We start from the raw sequence: 20,339 nt of genomic DNA, 5'->3' as shown, positions 1-20,339 counted from the left end.
CTTCATGTTCAAGACTGTAAATATACTTATTCACAACTGACAATAATGACTTAATATAAAAATAAAATAGCTCTGTCTTGTTTTTTAATCTCTCACTATCTAGATTTTTGCTTTTCTTATGAAAACCTGAGAAGCCTGTAAGAACATTTTCTCATTTAATATTATTCAAGTACAGGGGAGAAAGTTCTCCCTGAAATACCAACAATAAAAATGAAGCAAATTCATTCATAAAGAAAAGTTTATGCCCAGAAAAAAATAAAAATAAAAGAATTAGGTCAATTTTATAAACCATTAGAAATGAAACTAATAAGACAAAGAACTCAGCTATTAAATGAACTTCAAACAATAATTTCATTACATCAGGAAAGTGATGTAAATGAGCATCACTCCAATAGGACAGACACTAACACAGAGCCAAAGTCAAAAAGAGGCAGAGGAAACAAACATCCTCACACCGTGGCATGTAGACAGACATGGCCAAATGCTACCACACAACTTTCTTTACAAGCAATTTAAGCTCCAGATGAAAACTTGGGTGATTTTTGAGCTGTTAACCTTTATAGTTGCCTAAGAACAACATAAGGCCTGCACAGAACTTTACAGTTTATAGGCTGCTGTTCACTCAAAGATCTTCACATGGCGATGACCACACCATCAACAAAGATTCCCCTGCCGAGTCTTATGTCCCAAACCAGGACTTTTAAGAACAGAAAACAACAATATTCAGATTAATGAAGATGACATTGAAAAAAAAAATCTAGATATGAGGATTACAATACAGGATTATTGGGAGAGCTTAAAATCTCAGACCCAAGAGAAGCAAATGCTTAATCTAAATCTAAAGGGCCCTTATCCTAGCACCTAAAAGCAAACAAAGCAGGAATTAGATTTTAGAGTCAAAGAGATTAGACAGACAACCCCAAACAAGCCAAATGAAGAGACAAAACAAAATATAAACCCAACTAAACAAGAAACACTACATCCGTCTGTGAGATCTTCCAGGTTTTCAAAAGTTTGAAACAAACGGATGGCTATTCCCCGTGGTCTGGAGCAAACACACCTGTGGATAAGCACAGACGCAGAAAGCACAGACCCCAGCTTTGGAGACGGCCTGCCGGACAGGCACAGGATGGAGAGAGGAAGCCAGTACTGAGTAGGGCATTAGAAACGCCTCTGGGCACGAAGGCCTTGCCAACAGCCATCAGGCTGAGCTGGTGAAATCGTGGTCCGAGACACCGCCCTCTGGTCTTGAAGAAGGTCCTTATCAATAGGGGAAAAGAAACATGCCTGGGAATAGGCAGAGGAAAACTGAAGAAACACCACTAACAAGTTATTTCTCTTAGCTTCATTTATTTTACAAAAAAATATTCAAATAAAATAATTTCAATTATTTCATAAGTCAACCTTCCTTATTAAGAAATGTCCACGTCTTTGCAAACTGTGATGAGTAACCAAGCACCCTGGAGGGGACATCCAAGGGTCAGCACTCAAGGAGCGGCCCTGAGCGTTTGTTTGGACTACATTTCATTTCAGTGTCTTTGTGGCCTAGTGGCCTATCAATGGAGATATATTTTGATATAAATTATTTTCCGTTTCTCAGTTTTCTGTCCCTGACTTCAGAGAGTATAATTGAAGAGTATCTTCTAGAAGTTTAAACACTGAGCACTAGACAGGAATAAGACATTTTTACTGTGGGTGTTCCTGTCTTTGGCCCCCAACTCTGGCTTGAGCCCTGCACTGAGGTGATCTTCCAGGATCCGATGGGGATGCAGGGCCTTAGATCAAGTGGCAAGGGGAGCAACGACAGCATCTTTTTGACTAAGCACAGAAATTGTTTTAAATTTAAAATTTGAAAATGCTCCCTTTAATCAGAGTAGAGCAGGCAAACAGCTGTAATATTTGTCCTAACAAGATTTCATGTTTTACTTTTATTATTTTATCTAGCCAGTTACTGCTTGTTATATAAAATTTATTTCACAGATCCATTTCAAAATTTATTTTCAAATATGATAATTTGATTATATATGTCTATAATCAACTAAAATATTTTCTACATGGAAATGATGTTTAAATGCTATCAAAAAGGAAATGACTTATATTAATCCAAGTGTCCACACTAGTCAGGATTTACATAGAAAATGCTGTGTGTTCATTCTTCCTGTAAATCAGAGCAATGATTTGTCTGATGTGTCATTTCACAAAGACACTGGCTCAACTCAACACCCCAGCAGAATTCAAGAGAAAGTTAAATACAGGCATACTGACAGCCTGGTGAGCTATAGATGTCAAAATGAATGTAGAAGAGGCCCATCAGGCTCAGCATGAACATATATCATCGATTAGTGATGTCTGTATGGGCAGAAAGAGCATACCCATGACATATTTTAACATCCCTGGGATACCTGACCCTGCTGCTCATTGGCTATGTGGCTTTAGACAAATTAGTTTCCTTGGCTCTAGAATGGGAATAATAATCCTTAAATTTGTCAAGACCAATAGCAATGAACATCAATGCTTAAAGCAGGGCTCATCATGCCATAATCATATAAGTAACAGCCCTTATTAGTATTCCTATTGTAATTTGCATTTCTCAGAGCCATTACTGATTGACCACTTAGATGTCTTGAGACAGAGGTTTCTGCTAAGTCGGCTGCTATGGAAGCTGAGTCCTCACTAGGAAGCCAGGGCTACATAAGTAGTGCACTGTCCAGCAATCCACCAGCACACAACTGCACAGAGCCACAGGGCCCACACGCAGGCACTCAATTAGCACTCCACTCTGAGCCTGATCAAGGAGTATTCAAACACACCATTTACTCTGATGAGAAATGACAGGTACAGAAATAGAACCATTTTTCTTCCTGGGACTACTCACTTATTTACCAAGTATGGGTTAAAAACCAGTAATTACACTCTGCTAAGGATTTCAGTCTTACTGTGGGCCTACTTAACACTAGCTACATTAAAGACTTCTAACACATAAAACTTATTTTAGTAACAAAGTGAATATAAGAAAACACTTTAAAAACTGAGATGTTAGGAAATGCCACCATATATCATAACCAACAAGAATGAACATAGCTACAAAGAGACACGCTTTTGTTATAAAAATGTGTTTCCACAGCTAGTAAGTACCAAGTCTTCCCACACCACTGGAAAATATCACTCCATGATTATGATTCTAATTAACAGACCAGATTACTGCTCTATGCCCTATTACTGTGATTTTACTGAGCTGAGTAAATTGATGGAAAAGCAGTAAATTGGAAGGGCACGGATTAACAGTCAGCAGACTGGGTCCAGGGTATACTTTAACCATGGGTTTGGAACTACCTTGAACACATATGTGGTGGTTCATGTCTCCATCCACCAACTACAGACACCACTTAAAAGTCTCAGTTCTACCAGCTGGTAACCAGTATGGACGGAACTGGGAACTAAGAACATGAGAGAGGCTAGGGAGCATCTCCAGGCACACCAGGCCACACGAACTCTGCTTCTTTATAGACCTGTGAGAGGCCAAGATGACTGTAGGCCCTGTGGAAGACACGCCCTGACCACAGGGAAACCTTCACTTGGCAGTCTACACTTTTGGATCCAAGAGCAGAGATGGAACAGACTGCACAGCTCTTAAACTCACATGGAAAGAAACATCACAAATGCCTGATGTCTAAGAAAAAAACACACCAGGATGCTCATCACAGTCCATGGGTTTTTTAAATTAACTCAACTCATTAACCTTGATAGAAATGCACCGTAATATCCAAGTGACACAGTGCTGTGAACCAGGCAGGAAGATGGAGGCTACTCTTCAGAGTTCACAGACCCAGGGCTTCAACACTCAGCTACAGTGCTATGGAAAGAGCAGTGGAGACTGGAGTTTCTCATGTTCCAGTATGGAGCGCTTGGCAGCTTTTGTTACAGTCCTTTGCACATGCTCGCCACGCCAGGCTCCGTTCTAAGTGCTCCAAATATGCTGTTTTATTTAATTCTCAAGAGTTCTTCCAGATAGGTATCATTGCCACCTTTCAGAAGAGACCTTCTCAGAGCAGATGCTCATGGTCACACGTCACTGCAAGAGAGCCAATATTGAATGCAGACATTCCGGAGCCAGGCATTTAGCTAAGGTACTCCACTGTTCAAGAAAAGAAGTGATGTGGCACCAAATTCCTTCCAAGAGCAGTTACTCGGTGAGAGGGCTCGGTGCTGCTGCACAGGCCTGGCAGCCTGTGTCTAACTCCTGGAGCCCATTTAAGTTGGAAGAAAGGAATCAGTTCCACAAAGTAGTTCTTCTGACCTCTAACCCTACACAGCATGGATGCACACACTAAAATACTAAGTAAATAAAAGCATTTACCAATGGCCTACTGTGCACTGAGCCTATGATAAAAACTTTAAGGATATTGCATGGGAGTTCGTGTATTAGTGTGTTGAGCTACTTAACAAAACACAAACAAAGGGATAGCTTGCTAAGAACAAAGGTGTAGTATGTTCTGAAGGCCTACACTGTCAGATGTGCTGTATGAAGAGGACCTGCCCCACCCACAGGTGCTGCCTTCCTGCTACACTGTCACATGGCAGAAGGGACAGGGCAGCTCTCTGTGGTCCATTTCATAAAGGGATTAACTCCACTCCTGACCTCTCAGGCCCTAATCACTTCCCAAAGACCAGAGCTCCTGAGACCACGGTGCTGGTGGATGGGGAGGAGAGTGGGGCACAAACAGACTGTGCCAGGCAGTCCAGATTAAATTACCATCTTTACTGCACTCTCATGATTATGGGATGGAAGGGAGATATGAAGGGAGGTCTGGCAGAACAATCCATTCCTATCAAAAACAGCACTGCTTATCAAAGAGAGTCTTCTGGGAAGCAGCTGACTAAGCTTTCTGGAAAAGTCTTAAAAGGGTCTGGGTACACAAACTGGCTAGATCCAGTATTTCCTCTTTTTAATGGGGATTTCTTCCTATGGACACAGAGAAGTGGCTGAACTATACTACCAAAGCTTATTAAATGGTGGGCTATGACCCAATGTCTCTAACTTAATGCTGGCTGAATAAAGTCCACATGGCATTGTGTAATGAATGTAGGGTCCATGAAAATTCTGACGATAGTAAAGTACATGAATGCACAATGACCACGAGTCAGCTCCAAGTCAAATGCGTGAGTGTTTCCTGGGAGTGTTCATTCATGCCATCACGTGACTTCACTGCGTGACTTCACTGCAGCTGGAGTTCTGAACATACAACATGCACACTTGGCAGTGAACGTCATCATGTCACCAACACTGCCTGACACACCTTCACTCAGACGCAAGACAACTATGTTATGATGTGAAGTGTTCTTACCCCACAGAAAACATTTCTTCTCACAGGAAAGAGTGGTTTAATCATAGGAACAAAGACCTTTCCTACCACAATCCCTAACATGCTTAGGGGAAGGAAGAGAGATGGCTCAGCGGTTAAGAGCACTGCCTGATGTTCCAGAGGACCTGGGTTCAATTCCCAGGCCTTCAGGTGTCTGATCACACCAGGATTAAAAAAAAAAAAAGACCCACATGACCCTTCTCCCTTTCAAGAGGTCACATACAAGGAAGGAAGCACCACCTCCTTCAGGCCCAAGGTCATGGGCAGAGCAAATACCACTACAGTGTATTTCATTTTTAGACAAACAGTATAAACAGTGCACCCATCTCATTTGCATACAAATTTTCTTTACTCTTTAATAAATGGTAAAATTATGTTTATTACAGAATTATTTAATTATGTAAGAAATAACTATAGTTGATTATCATTAAGTGTTTAATTTACATATCTATTTTATATACTTTTATAACCACAAATAGAAAGGAGTTGCTAGTAGAAAAGCTTAAGAAGCCCTGAATTAGATAATGATGAGGAGGAGGTACTGGGGTTATGCCAAAGCAAATTAAATTAATCTTCAATGATAATATGAGAAGAGATCATTAGGAAAACAGAGCGGTACACAAACAAATGTGGTACCCATCCCCAGGGCTCAGGGAACTGGGCTTCTCCCAAATGAGGGAGGGCTCCACTGTGCATGTGCAATGTGAGGTGGCTTCTCTCCCAGGCGCCCATGCTCTTCCTGCATGGCTTGAGAATGAAGCTCCTTTCGTCCTAGGCCGGCCTCCAGGCCATTTTGGCAGAGCTGGCCACAGTGGAAGCGTGGTATTGTGTTCCCCAAAATATTGTGCATGCTAATAAACTTATCTGGGTCAGAGACAGAACAACCACAATATTAAACATAAAAGATAGGCAGTGGTAGCATACACCTTTAATCCTAGCATTCCAGAGGCAGAAATCCATCTGTTCAAGGATACAGACAAGCATGGTGACTCACGCCTTTAATCCCAGGGAGTGATGGTAGAAGGCAGGAAGATATATAAGGCGTGAGGACCAGAAACTAGAAGCATTTGGCTGTTGAAGCTTTCAGGCTTTCGAGCAGCAGTTCAGCTGAGAGCCACTGGGATGAGGACACAGAAGCTTCCAGTCTGAGGAAACAAGATCAGCTGAGAAGTTGGCCAGGTGAGGTTAGCTGTAACTTGTTCTGCCTCTCTGATCTTCCAGAATTCACCCCAATACCTGGTCCAGGTTTGTTATTATAAATTAACAAATATTAACAAAAATAACAAAAATTAATAATTATAAATTATTAATAAGAACTTTTTAAGATTTATGCTACATCTGGCGCCCAACGTTTGTGGTACGAAATCACGAAAAAGCTGCTTGCTCAGGCCTGAGCCACACTCAGCCAGTTGTGGTGGTGCACGCCGGTTGGAGTTGCTGAAGGAAGCAGAGGCAGGAGGATCCCGAGTTTGAGGCCGGCCTGGGAGGCTTGCTAAAGAGAAGCTTCAGCCAGGGCCCAGACACAAACGGTGGCAGTGGGACCATGGAGGCAGCAGCTGCTGCTCCACGTTGCGGCTCCTTCTCATCGTGTTGGTGACTGCTGTGATGCTGCTACCTGGGACAAAGGGTTTACTGCTGCTTGTTCAGAGAAGAATTGCCAGGACCATCATGTTACAAGAAAGCATCGGCAAAGGTCAGTTTGGAAAAGTTTGGCAAGACAAATGGTGGGGAAAAATTGCTGTGAAGATTTTCTCTTCTAGGGAAGAACATTCCTGGTTCCAAGAGACATTTATCAGACTGTAATTGCTCCAACCCCCCCCCCCCCCAAAAAAAAAGTCCGCAGGGAACCATGACTACGCCTAACAGTGACTTTGAAATCTTCAAAAAGATGACAGGATCCTACAACGATGATTCCACATGGACTATGATAAAGCCATTAAGCTGATTAACAGCACATAAAGATTGACTTTGGACTACAAACCGGTCAGGACAATTTCGAGATGACTAGCTGAGATGATCCAGCCTGACAGACTACTCGAGCAAGGACTTGTGACAAGCTCTGAACTTTCCTACTATTGGTGACTGGACAAATGATACAGGACTTGACAAGTAACTCAAAAATTTTCTTTTCAAGATTCCCTAAAGATATCTTCACCCCTAGAAAGCAAAAAGAAAAAGAGAATAAGATATGAGATAGATCATCGAATCTACTCTGAGAAACAAGATAAAGAAATAGGATAAATAGGTAGATCACTGAATCTACACTGAAGAAAAAGGGGAAGATATAAAAATGACAAAAGGTAGACTACTGAATCTATTATGAAAAGAAAAAAGGGAGAATATGGATATGATAAGATAAAAAGGGAGATTATGGAATCTACTTTTAAAAAGGAACTACTTGTTTTAAATAAGATAAGTAATGAAATTTTGTCTGAATTTGTCAAATGTTACTGGACTGGACATTGTTATATATTAATGGAGTTTTTTATCTGAATCTGTCAAATGTTAATGGGCTAGACATCATTAATGTAATTTTGACTGTGTATACTGTATATACCTATTGGATATAATTTTTCTTATATTAGTTATAAGCTTTTTTAAATTTTAGACAAAAAGAAGGGAAATGTGGTATTGTGTTCCCCAAAATATTGTGCATGCTAATAAACTTATCTGGGTCAGAGACAGAACAACCACAATATTAAACATAAAGGATAGGCAGTGGTAGCACACGCCTTTAATCCTAGCATTCCAGAGGCAGAAATCCATCTGTTCAAGGATACAGACAAGCATGGTGACTCACGCCTTTAATCCCAGGGAGTGGTGGTAGAAGGCAGAAAGATATATAAGGCGTGAGGACCAGGAACTAGAAGCATTTTGGCTGATTAAGCTTCAGGCTTTCGAGCAGCAGTTCAGCTGAGAGCCATTGGGATGAGGACACAGAAGCTTCCAGTCTAAGGAAACAAGATCAGCTGAGAAGTTGGCCAGGTGAGGTTAGCTGTGACTTGTTCTGCTTCTCTGACCATCCAGCATGTCACCCCAATACCTGGCCCGGGTTTGTCTTATTAATAAGAACTTTTTAAGATTCATGCTACAGTGGAAGGGAGGGAGGGATAGCAGCTGTTCTCAGAAACTGCTCATGGAGCAGAGGTGACTGGTCCCCCTCCCTTCCTAATTCCTCATCAAGTTTTTATTTAATTTTTGGCTAAAGCTCATGGCCTTCGCTGGTACCTGACCCAATCTTCTGCACAAAAGATGAGCAAACCCTTGAGAGTGAAAAGTCTTCCAGCTTGAGGCCTGAGAGTAAGAGCTTGCCTCTGGAGGTCCTGGCACATGCATGCCTGGAGAACTGGCACCACAGGCCCAGGAGCCAGGATACCATGCCCACTCCAGGACCACCACTCTCTCCACCATTTTTGTTTCTTTCCCTACCTAAGAGGTCAAAGAATACCTAAACAGCTGTGTCTTGGTTAGGATTTTTATTGCTGTGAAGAAAAACCATGATCATGGCAACTTTTATAAAGAAAACATTTAATTGGGCTTGCTTATATTTTCAGAGGTTCAGTCCATTATCATGGTGGGGAGCATGGTGGCATGCAGGCAGATGTGGTGCTGGAGCTGGGAGTCCTACATCTTGACTCAGAGGCAACAGGAAGTCAACTGACTGTCACACTGAGAAGCTTGAGAAAAAGACCTCAAAGCCTGACCCCACAGTGACACACTTCCTCCAACAAGGCCACACCTCCAAATAAATAGTGCCACTCCCTTTGGGGGCCATTTTCTAAAGCTGTTGTAAGCATCCTAACAAAACAGCTTTTTTGCAGCCCTGCTTCCTGCGTGGGCTTCTAGTTCTTGTCCCTCTTTGTAGCAAAACTCCTTGCGTTCTCAAACATTCCATTTTCTCCAGGCTCATTTCAGCCAAGCTTTTGTTCCTGGTAATCACTCTTAGCAAGGCCAGGAGCTTGGACTTCTTTGGAGTACAGAGTAGAATCATGATGGCTGGTGACGTCTTTACACAACTTGAAGGTTGGTGTGCTGCTGTGTAAATCCATTTGCAGCAGAAAAGGGGATGAGCAAGAACAAGTGCGCAGGAAAGCACTAAATTACTAAAGACCCAAAGATCTGAAGGAAGAGATGCTACCACTCCACGGACCTTCATTACTCCTTACACCTTAGGACAGCCATTTTTGAACCAGAAGAAAAGTCTAGAAGGAATGCTCCAGTCACAGATCATGAAATCATTTCTTCAATATCAAATCTCAGTCTCAAAAATGCCCCCAAGGGGAAAAAAAGGTTCAGCTTTTGTGTAGGTACTTACAACATAAGTATAAGCTACAGTGAGAGATACAGAAAAGCATGTGTGGTGTTAGAAGCCCAGCCTCCCTAAGACTGTGTGCTAGAGGCCCAGCCTCCCTAAGACTGTGAAGACTGGAGACTGTGCTGTATGAAATTCTAATGTACTGGCTGTAAAAATCACTATGCTTCTAGAGAGGATGATCCAAATGTCTTTGGAACAAAACAAGAATAGAAATAGCAATAGTTAATTATTACCCCATTTGTCCTGACAGTGACACTTTTTAAAAATGATCTACAATCATTTTATCTCCTAAAAAAATTTCCTTTGTAACAAGAAATTTTATAAAACTGCACAGTTAGACAGTGTAACTTCTAATGTGATCTATCTGTCTGTTATTTCAATGGAGAATAATTTAAAACAGCAAGATCCTTTTGAGAATGAGAACAAGAATAGCTAAATATTTAATTTTAAGATTAAAGAAATTACCAACACTAAAAAATTTCTCTTTCAAATACACACATGTACACATAATACATGCAATATTAGTAAGCATATAAAAATAAAAGATCTGGTATGAATGTTACTAATTATAACTTTTTAAAGTTTGGGCAGCTTGTGTGCAAAGCAAGTGTCTCTGTGTCACATGAAGTCCTGTGATTACATACATGTAAACTTCATGCTTAAATCTTACAAAATAACACTTCACCCATTTGGACATCAACTTATCCAAAGAATAGGCAAGCACAAAAGAAAGCAAATCACAAAGAGAGTGTTTGAAGGGAAATAGGTGCAGGCCTCCGTTCATACCTTTCAATGTCAACAGTCCTGGGGCGACACAGCACAGAAGAGCTTCCCCATGAGCTGAGGACCACATGTGCAGCTGGCTATTGTGACCACTTGTCAGAATTCCCATCTGTCCAGAAAATGGGCCACAGCACTACAGGAAAAGCCTAAAGTACAGAGCACAGCAGAATTATCTGCACACAGACCCCATCCATCAGGGCAGCCAAGGCAATCTGCAGAGATGGAGAGGGATTAACAGGTGTCTAGTTCCCAGAAATACACCATGCTTTATGTGGTCACCCTGGAGATAAGTGCTGTGAACTTCACCCACTGAGAAGAACCAATGCTGAGAAAAGAAGGTGTGGCTTGACTTCACCCCATCTGCCTACTGCTCCACAGGGCCCAACAGTCCTTGTTTTCTGAGTATGCTGAGTCAGACACTAGGGTTGTGCCTAGAGTGAGTGTGAGTCCTGTCCATTCTCTATATGCTTGGAACTATTGTATTAGTTCACATTGTCCACTCTCTATATACGTGGAACTACTGTATTAGTTCACACTGTCCACTCTCTATATGCTTGGAACTACTGTATTAGTTCACACTGTCCACTCTCTATATGCTTGGAACTACTGTATTAGTTCACACTGTCCACTCTCTATATGCTTGGAACTACTGTATTAGTTCACACTGTCCACTCTCTATATACTTGGAACTACTGTATTAGTTCACACTGTCCACTCTCTATATACTTGGAACTACTGTATTAGTTCACACTGTCCACTCTCTATATACTTGGAACTACTGTATTAGTTCACACTGTCCACTCTCTATATACTTGGAACTACTGTATTAGTTCACACTGTCCACTCTCTATATACTTGGAACTACTGTATTAGTTCACACTGTCCACTCTCTATATACTTGGAACTACTGTATTAGTTCACACTGTCCACTCTCTATATACTTGGAACTACTGTATTAGTTCACACTGTCCACTCTCTATATACTTGGAACTACTGTATTAGTTCACACTGTCCACTCTCTATATACTTGGAACTACTGTATTAGTTCACACTGTCCACTCTCTATATACTTGGAACTACTGTATTAGTTCACACTGTCCACTCTCTATATACTTGGAACTACTGTATTAGTTCACACTGTCCACTCTCTATATACTTGGAACTACTGTATTAGTTCACACTGTCCACTTTCTATATGCTTGGAACTACTGTGTTCATACTGTACACTTTCTATATGCTTGGAACTACAGTTTTACTTTTTAAATGAGTAATTTTTTTTAAATACATGACTAATGTTTGCCATTGGAGGAAAAACTCCTTTCCCAGAATGCAGGAAAACTGACAAGGAGCCAATGTGTTGGGAAAGCTACTCTGCAGTAACCAATCTCTTCCTTTAAAGAATATAATTACACAAAACTAAAAACTGTCTCAAGTGATATAAAAATCAAGTTTTACTTAAACTTAAAAGTGGTTCACTTATAACTAATTACCTCATGAAGGAGCAGCCAGCCAGGGTTCTTCCTGACTAGGAACTCCATCCAAGGCTGTGTCAGGACAGCACAGTGTGACCTTTCCAGCTTATGCCCCACAGAGACCAAAGCTAATCCACAAAAGGATAAGGAAGGCCTCTAATCCATTTACACAGGAATAAAGCGTCGTAACAGCCATGTTCAGGAAGAACACCACAGATAAAGTAATATTCAACCTTCAAAGGTTCAGAATATTTCCTGAAATCTCCTGCATGGCATGCCCAGGTGGGTGTGCTAATCAAAACAATGGAGTCAATGGGGGGGGGGGAGATAAATGAATACTAAGTTAATATGGCTATGAAATTGAAACAACTGTCCCAATTATCCATTTAATCCATGAAGATGGCCTCATTCACATCAACAGCAATATGTGAACATTTAAATACCAGTGACATTGGATAAAACGGGCACAGGGAAAGGGGCAGAGTTTAAAACAGAGATGCTAGGATCTGAATGAGTGTTCCCTCTAAAATACATTCAATTCATTTCAATGCACTGAAATTGAATTGCCATTTAAACAGCATCAAGAGGTGAGGCCTTTAAGAGGTGATCAAGCCAAGAGGGCACTATCCTTATGAGTGGATTCATGCCACTGTCCGTCTCAGAAGTGGGCTCCTCATACAGGGCTCCCCTTTCTCTTTTTCTGTCCTTGTTCTTCCTAGTTAGCCTGTGGTTATGCAGACAGAAGGCCCTTACTAGGGGCCAACACCTTGATCTAGAACTGTGAACCAGTAAGTTTCTTTCATCATAGGATGCCAAGTCTAACACACTGTTACAGCAATGCTTATAGGTACCTCAGCCGACTCCACGGACTCTTCCATTCTCCATGCATTCTAAAATGAGTGAGCCATGTGCATGTGAGGTTCACACACCTACACACCCACAAGCTCCACATTTCTACTAAAGCATCTATGTCTTAACTCAAAATAATCTTGCTAGTAATTCCCATCTTGTAAATTTCAGTAGAGAAGAAAATCAAAAGAAAGACCTCTCTTCTGAAGCCACATCCTACTTTGTACAGACACCTGGAAACTGTCTGAATACACAGTCAAATTAACCTTACTGTACAAGTAAACACTTCATTCTCTCTGCTTACATACACTTGTTCCTAAGTAAGACTATAACACAGCATGTCACAAAATGAAACGTATTAACAAGCTGACATTAAGTAATTGTATTCCTAAACCAGTGGCCCATGAAAATCAGATTCCAATATTTAATATTAGACATGCACATTAACAAATGGATATGATGACTCCTTCCTTTCTCATGACATCTTGTTTCTTTCACATTTCATTAAATAACTGTCACACTGAAATTTCCAAGTCTGAGCTCCGTTATGACACATTATCAGAAAGGAACAGTCTCAAATATATACACCCAGCTTCTCAGCTCTACTCAAAATGCTACAACAGACAAACTGTTCCCTGTCTTCTAAAACCAGAAATAAAATAATTAGGTCACAATAGCTCGTTTCTTGGGGAAAATAAAGATGATGAATGCAATCAGGATATTTATTATCACTGAAATTCTCTAGGCCTGGATGCCAAGTCAAGTGTGTCTTGATGCAAGTTACTGTGGCAACGTGCACTACAGAAAATGCCTTATTCTACCATGGAATATTACTCCAGCCTTTTAAAATCCATCAGTACAAATTGTAATTACAAACACTTCTTCACAAACTTTACTGAGAAATACCTTTATCAAATCCTTCAAACCAAATACAAGAATATAAAACATTTCCCATTAAAGCAACATGAAACTAAATATGCACATATGTGGATGTGTGTGTGTGTGTGCGCATGTGTGTGTGTGTGTGCGCGCGCACACACACACACACACACACACACACGTGTACACAAGTATGCACACATATTCAGAATATAAAATTTTGAGAGCATTCCAAATTCATTTCTCATTATCAGAGGCACAGTACATCTCCACCAAATCCTTCATCCCAGAAATTTCTTGCAGGGCAGTTCTGAAGGGTTATGGAGCTGAGTGCTACCATTCCCTCTCACTAACCCTTTTATAAAAGCAAGGGCGTCAGAAGAGTCTGGGGATGCCTGCGGCCCTGTTCAGACAGAAAGAAAACACATAATCTGTAAAAATGACTGTCTTTTCATAGAAAGTGCATGCTTCAGAGCCTGGAGAGATGGCTCAGTGGTTAAGAGTGCATATTACTCTTGCAGAGGAACCCTGTTCAGTTCCCTATACCCATGTCAGGCAGCTCCCAACCACCTGGAATTCTAGTTTTGGAGGATCCAACACCCTCTTCTAGCCCTACAGGCATTGTACACATGCGTGGTACACGTAGATACACTCAGGCACACACAAATACACATAAAATAAAACATTAATATAGCTCTTCTTCACTGTTTCAAATTTATAAGCCCAACAAACTGCTTTGTGATTAAGTGAAAATTATTCTCTATCATCACCCTCTAAAAAAAAATGACTTGAGAAATTGTCTTCATGGAGAAACTCTGATTTAACAGACATTCTGACTGCAAGACACTAACACTAAAAGATGAGAGAGCCCCGTGAAGACGCACACAGTGTCACCGTGAGGTGAGACTTGCAGAGCTTCCTGCTGCCCGTCAAAACTGGACATTTCCGCACCAAAAGGTGCAGGGAGGCCACCCTCCCACAGTGAGCCAGGCTATCACCTGCCAGGCGGGCTGACCAGGTCTCTGTGTACAGCTACACACAGCTCTCTCTATGTGGAACCTTCATTAGTAACAGGCAAAGTGCATTTTATAAAGAAGGGCAAAAAGGGTAGAATGCAAAAGAATCTCTGCATTTAGTCAATAATTAAAGAAAACAACAAAAACAGAAAGCTTTTTAGCAACAAATAAGTTACCTAACCCTCACCCATGTAACCTGAGGGATCACAGGAACCCCAAACTATTTAACTATTTAAGCCCTGTGCACATGGCCCCCGAGCAAGGAGCCTCAGTCACAGTTCTTCTAAGAACCAACAGGTGAGTCCTGCTCCCCAAGGAGCAGCTATAGTGGGAATAACTTAGGGCAGACACTAGTCTCTGAGTTTTGCTCTAACTAGAGACACTAGCTGGGCTGCAGAGCGCTGTCCTCCCCATCCTCCTCCTTCATAGGACCGGACTTAACAGGCTTTTTAGTTTCCACATGGATGTAACCAGCTGGCTTCATTAGAATCACTGTCTCACTCTAACACTTGCGGCCGAGTAGTTTCTAGTGCCCAACACTGCAGCAGGTTCTCCAAGAGAGCTGAGCCAGTACAGAAATGGAGTTGTAGGTTTAGGAGTCCAGTTGCTCCAATAACCTAGCAATTATTAGAAGGTTCTGAGGCTATACAATTTGGGTGTAAGTTTAATTTATGTGAGACTTCTGAGGGTCATGCAATCACATAATTTTTGCAAATGGAGGGCTAAGGAATTTATGCCGTGGCATGCTGGTTGGTGTCCTTAAAGAGTTTATTCAACTGTAAAATGTGAACAGCTCCCTCATAAGTGATTTACCTGCTACAAACAAGGTCAGATGGCTTTCCCTCCTGAGACCAGTAAGTCACTTCCACGTCTGGGAGACGAGCTGACAGAACAGGTACACCAAAAGCAACCTGAGACATAACTTGGTTTTGAATACTTGAGGAAACTGTTGTGTTCTTTCTACTTGACAAAGCCACTTAGGGACACTGATGAATGAGAGCTCGAAGGACAGTTCATTGTCACCAAGGCTATCACAGAGAAAGCTACCAAGCCTTCCCAGCCTCACTCTGTGGAGACCCCTCCGCTTCCAGAAGCAGCAGTTTGAAAGGGCAGGCAGAGCAGCGCTCAGAAGGCCCAGAAGCAGCAGTGCCAGTCTCAAACCGAACTTGTCTGGAGATGCACTTGTCAACACAAGCTTGGCCCAGGTATCTGAACACAGTGGTCGGCAACACTGCACACTGCAGTTCTTTAAATAGACACTTTGTAAAGGACGGTCCCAGTGAACGGAACTATAAATGTCTCCCAAAACTCTGAAAGGTTTTTCAAAGTAACTGTCCTGGGTGCTAGGCTTCTAAGATGCACATGCAGGGCAGCCCTCACCTCCATGCAGGGCCAGCAGGGCAAGCCAGTGTGAGACGGTGTGAGAGGAGGCAGGAAGAGCCCAGGCTGCTATCCTGGGGTTGACACAGGCACCCGAAAGCACATGAAGGGTCCTTAGAGTGATGGCCAACTTCTATCTTGAAAATAATGATTCCCCTTTTAACTTCCAGTCCCGAAAGAGCAAGCACAGGAGCTGCTTTCCCGAGAACAATCCTGTCAGTGCTCACTCACCACTCAGCCCTCTGACCGCAGTTCCTGGGGTGGGAGGGTTTCTGCTGAGTTTCACCTAACACTTTGTGTCTTTGGAAAAGGAATTCAGTTGTTTCTCTAAAGACCACTTAATGGCCTAGTGTTCCAGGAAAGGTTTCTCACCCCCTTCTCCACTACCCAAAGCTCCCAGCAACAACACAGAGATTTCTTGTCAGCAGTTACCAGTTAGGAGAACTGCCTGAAATGGAGGCTCAAACTGTTGAAGGCCCGGGGTGGGGGACGGGGTGGGGGACGGGGTGGGGGACGGGGTGGGGAGATAGATAGTCCTGGAGAAGAAACCCAAAGCCAGGCCACACTTCTCCTTGGGAGAACAAGCGACCCCCCTGCTCCCTAAGGAGGCTGCCTGGCAGCGTTTCCTCTGACCACTCCACTGCTAATGCCTCAAGAATGTGAAGCTTGAAGGAGTCTAAGAAATCTTGGCTACAGGACGGGCATTGACGCAATTCGCGTCTGCCACATTCACACTATGCCCTTCACAGATGTCTCTGCATCTATTTATAGAAAGTTTAGAGCAAGGCCAGCTACTGTCAGCCATCTTTACCATTTTCAAAATAGACTCAGACATGAACTACTTTTCTTATGAATAAAAGACAGCCCTCCCCCACAAAACCTCAGCTCTTAAAGTCTTAGTCACGAAATTACATTAAATAGCAAATAAGAAGTAATACAATCAGAACAAATGGTGGGCCTCAGGTGAGATACAACACTGGAAAAAATATGTACATTCCAACAACAGAGGAAGGAAACCTGAGTCCACAGGTGCCCTTCCATGGCCAACTTCAGCTGCATGGCTGTGTCTCCAGAAGCCAGTTCCTGACTAAAACTTCATAATTGTTGTACAAATGTCATTGATTTCCTAGTTTTTAAAAAGGCATTAGTTACAATTACTTCTTATTTACTCTCTGTGTGTGCGCATATGCGTGTGTGCGTGCATGTATTGTGTGTGTGCACATGCAGGTGTGTACATATGCCATGGATGGTGAGTGGAGGTCACAGGACAACAGGAATTGGTTCTCTCTAAAACATGGGTCTCAGGGATTGAACTCAGGTGATCAGGCCTGGTGGCAAGCACCCGTACCCACTGAGTCAGCCCACCAGCCCCTGATTGTTTTAAACACTGTTATCATTGCACTACAAAGGTGTATTACTGCCTGTTTCCAATTTCTAAAGATAAACAGTGGGCTGTAAAGCATCATCGAATTCCTGCTTCATGTATGATGCCAGCTGTTAGATGGCATCACGTATGGTGTTAGCTGTTAGGGCTTCCACTAGCCCTGCCTACACACTCCTCCAGGAGATACTGACATACCTGGGGAGGAAGTGACCTGATGGGTTCAAAATGCAAAGAAAGGTCAGCCCTGCTGGAAAGAAAACTGGGCAACCAATTAGAACCAAGCAGGAAGAGACTAGCTACCTAAACTACCAACCACACTCTAACAGCCACAGGTTGGGAGCTCCCTAGGTCTACTATCCATGGAAAATACTTTTCTTACCAAGAGCAGTCTCTCCCCACTCATTTCCTGCACCTCTTTGTACTTCCCAGCTCACTGCCCCCTCAGTTCACTTCACAGACACAAACAGAAGATCACATCCCATCATCCACAGCTTTGCAACCTCTTCTGTAACATCTTTAGCAACTGCACTTGGCCAAGTTCCTCCAAGACAAACAGAAAGAAGGGCTGGCAACGGTAAGGCTAAGAAACAAGCAGGGATGGCCTCAGGAAACTCACAGCACACCAGTGTTCCCATGAGTCCCTCTGTTGTGACAGGACACAGCTGAGCTCCTTCTCACCTCCTTTCCTGGAGCCACCACAGAGCTGTGCCAGCCTCCCACCAACAGCTTTCTGGCCTCTAGTTCCATTCCTGTTAGCATCCCATGTCCAGGCCCCACCAACTCTGTACTGGCCAAACGTACCTCACTCCCCAGCAGGCAAGTGCGATGTCTTCTTACCATCCCTAGAAATAAGTATTCTCCTACCTACAAAATAGTAAAGCTCTCGCCCCTCATCAAAGGGGCTTCTTTTTGTAACAGATGGAAACTACTGTGGAGATCCACAAGCAGTTAAAATGTAGAGAGCAAGTGACTGTGGGGTGCCCAGCCCAGGTGTAGAAGTTACGCCACAAACCCTACACCTAGGGCTCAGGACACATCACAGAAGAGGGTGTGGAAAGATTCTAAGAGTCAGAAGACCAGGACATCTGCTGCCATTTCCCTCTCCTCCCCTCCTCCTCTGCTCTCCCCTCCTTTCATCCTCCTCTCCTCTCCTCTCCTTCCTTCCTCCTCTCCTCTCTCCTCTCCCCTCCTCCTCTCCACTCTCCTTCCTTCCTCCTCTCTCCTCCCCCCTCCTCTTTTCCTCTTCCCCTCCCCACCCCCTCAGAAACAAGCCTTATGATAGATGTCCAATTTCAGTTGGTCAGCCTAAACAACACATACATATGAGCAACATACACTAAAGAGACTCAGCAGGGGTGCCCGTGCGTGCGTGCGTGCGTGCGTGCGTGCGTGCGTGCGTGCGTGTGTGTGTGTGTGCGTGTGTGTTTGAGTTGGGGAGCATGGGAGGAGCTAAAGGGAGGAGGGCATGGGTAGGATGATGTCAGTACAGTGCTCATGTATGAAATTTTCAAAAACAAAACAAAAATATGTCCGCTTGTTTTTTCATAAGTGAGATACTCTTATACCCACAAAATAAGAATAAAGTCATAACATACAAATCTGAAGTATTCCTAAGTTTGGGGGTTTCTCATCAACATAAAGGAAAGGACAGGAACACTCCACAAATTCACAGATACATACTTCATATGCAATTCAATTCTGTTAAAAGCAACATGCAATGTTAGTAAGAAAGGCACCTTCTGCCTCACATGTTCCATAGAACATGTTAAAACAACAAAATGACTATGGAGGAATAAGGTGGACTTGCTGTGGGAATACTCACACGTGCTGCTGTGACGTTAAATGATCACTAGTCAACAGGCAGTGAGAATAACGAAACCAATCACATAAGAACCAACTGCTAAACTCTCGCCTTATTTAAAGTAGGGAGGTACTGTAAAGACTACAGTATGGATTTCTTTCTGTGCAAAACCTATGAAGCATAACCAGTATCTAAAGCAGCCGTTCTCAACCTGTGTGTTGTGACCCCCTTTGAGGGTAAAACAGGGGTCACCTAAGACCCTCAGAAAACAGAGATTTACATTACAATTCATAACAGTAGCAAAATTACAGCTATGAAGTGGCAATGAAAATAATTTGATGGTTGGGGGTCACCATCACACTGTATTAAACTGTATTAAAGGGTCGCAGCATTAGGAAGGTTGAGAATCACTGCTCTAGAGAATATAAATGTTTGCTAGGTCCCAACAGATGACAAAAGTTACCATGTCCCTCCTTGTATGTGGCCACAAATTCTAACTTCTTCCAACTGCTAACGCTGCTGTCACACAGCAGGGGGACCGAGGGCTGGCAGCGCTGCACACTTGGCAAATACGCCCCAGTGCCGTCTGTGCAGGCCAGACGCAGCCCCCGCTGTGACGTCAGCCCAGGGCGTTTCCACGGGCTACCTCTCCTACCCCACGCTGCTCTCAGGAATGTCTGCACTCCACCAGTCCTTGTCCTCTGGCCTGACACACTCACTGGTCCATACCCCATAAAGAACTGAAGTTCACCCCAACAGTTCCAGGATCTGCTAAATGCACTGGAAACTGGAGAGCAGCAGACCAGAAGCCAAGAAGAGAATGCAAACAACTATTTTAAACACCTCAGCCACTGATTCTGCTTAAACCCATCCAAAATATGCTTCACGAAGTTTAGCAGCTGCAAGATCATTATTTAGTCAGGGTCTCCTTACCAAGGCTGTATTTCAATAACCTACACCAGAGTGTTTTCACAAGACCAGTTTCAGGCTAGACCAGTATTCATCCAAATTCTTTTGAAGATTTAGGATCCCAATTTGAGGGAGGGAACATATACCCACAAATACATAGAAATTGAAAAATAAACATAACTACATGA

General features: G+C 42.8%; 1 protein-coding gene across 2 annotated transcripts in view; it reads right to left on the bottom strand.

Moving 5' to 3' along the window:
- The window catches only part of Rassf8 (Ras association domain family member 8), a 78,927-nt gene that overhangs the window by 37,551 nt on the left and 21,037 nt on the right, over window positions 1-20,339 (bottom strand). Inside the window, exon 1 of one of the 2 annotated variants that reach the window (XM_042274336.2) lies at window positions 18,243-18,443. The exons of the other annotated variant lie outside the window; for it this stretch is intronic. The gene's annotated coding sequence lies outside the window, so the exon portion shown is untranslated. Of the gene's footprint in view, window positions 1-18,242; window positions 18,444-20,339 lie in introns of those variants that run through there. 2 annotated transcript variants of the gene reach the window in all.

This window comes from Peromyscus maniculatus, chromosome 3 (genome assembly GCF_049852395.1).
Source record: "Peromyscus maniculatus bairdii isolate BWxNUB_F1_BW_parent chromosome 3, HU_Pman_BW_mat_3.1, whole genome shotgun sequence".
NCBI classification, from domain to species: Eukaryota; Metazoa; Chordata; class Mammalia; order Rodentia; family Cricetidae; genus Peromyscus; species Peromyscus maniculatus.
Note: the sequence above shows the minus strand (reverse complement) of the source record. Positions and strands in the feature narration are given on the sequence as shown.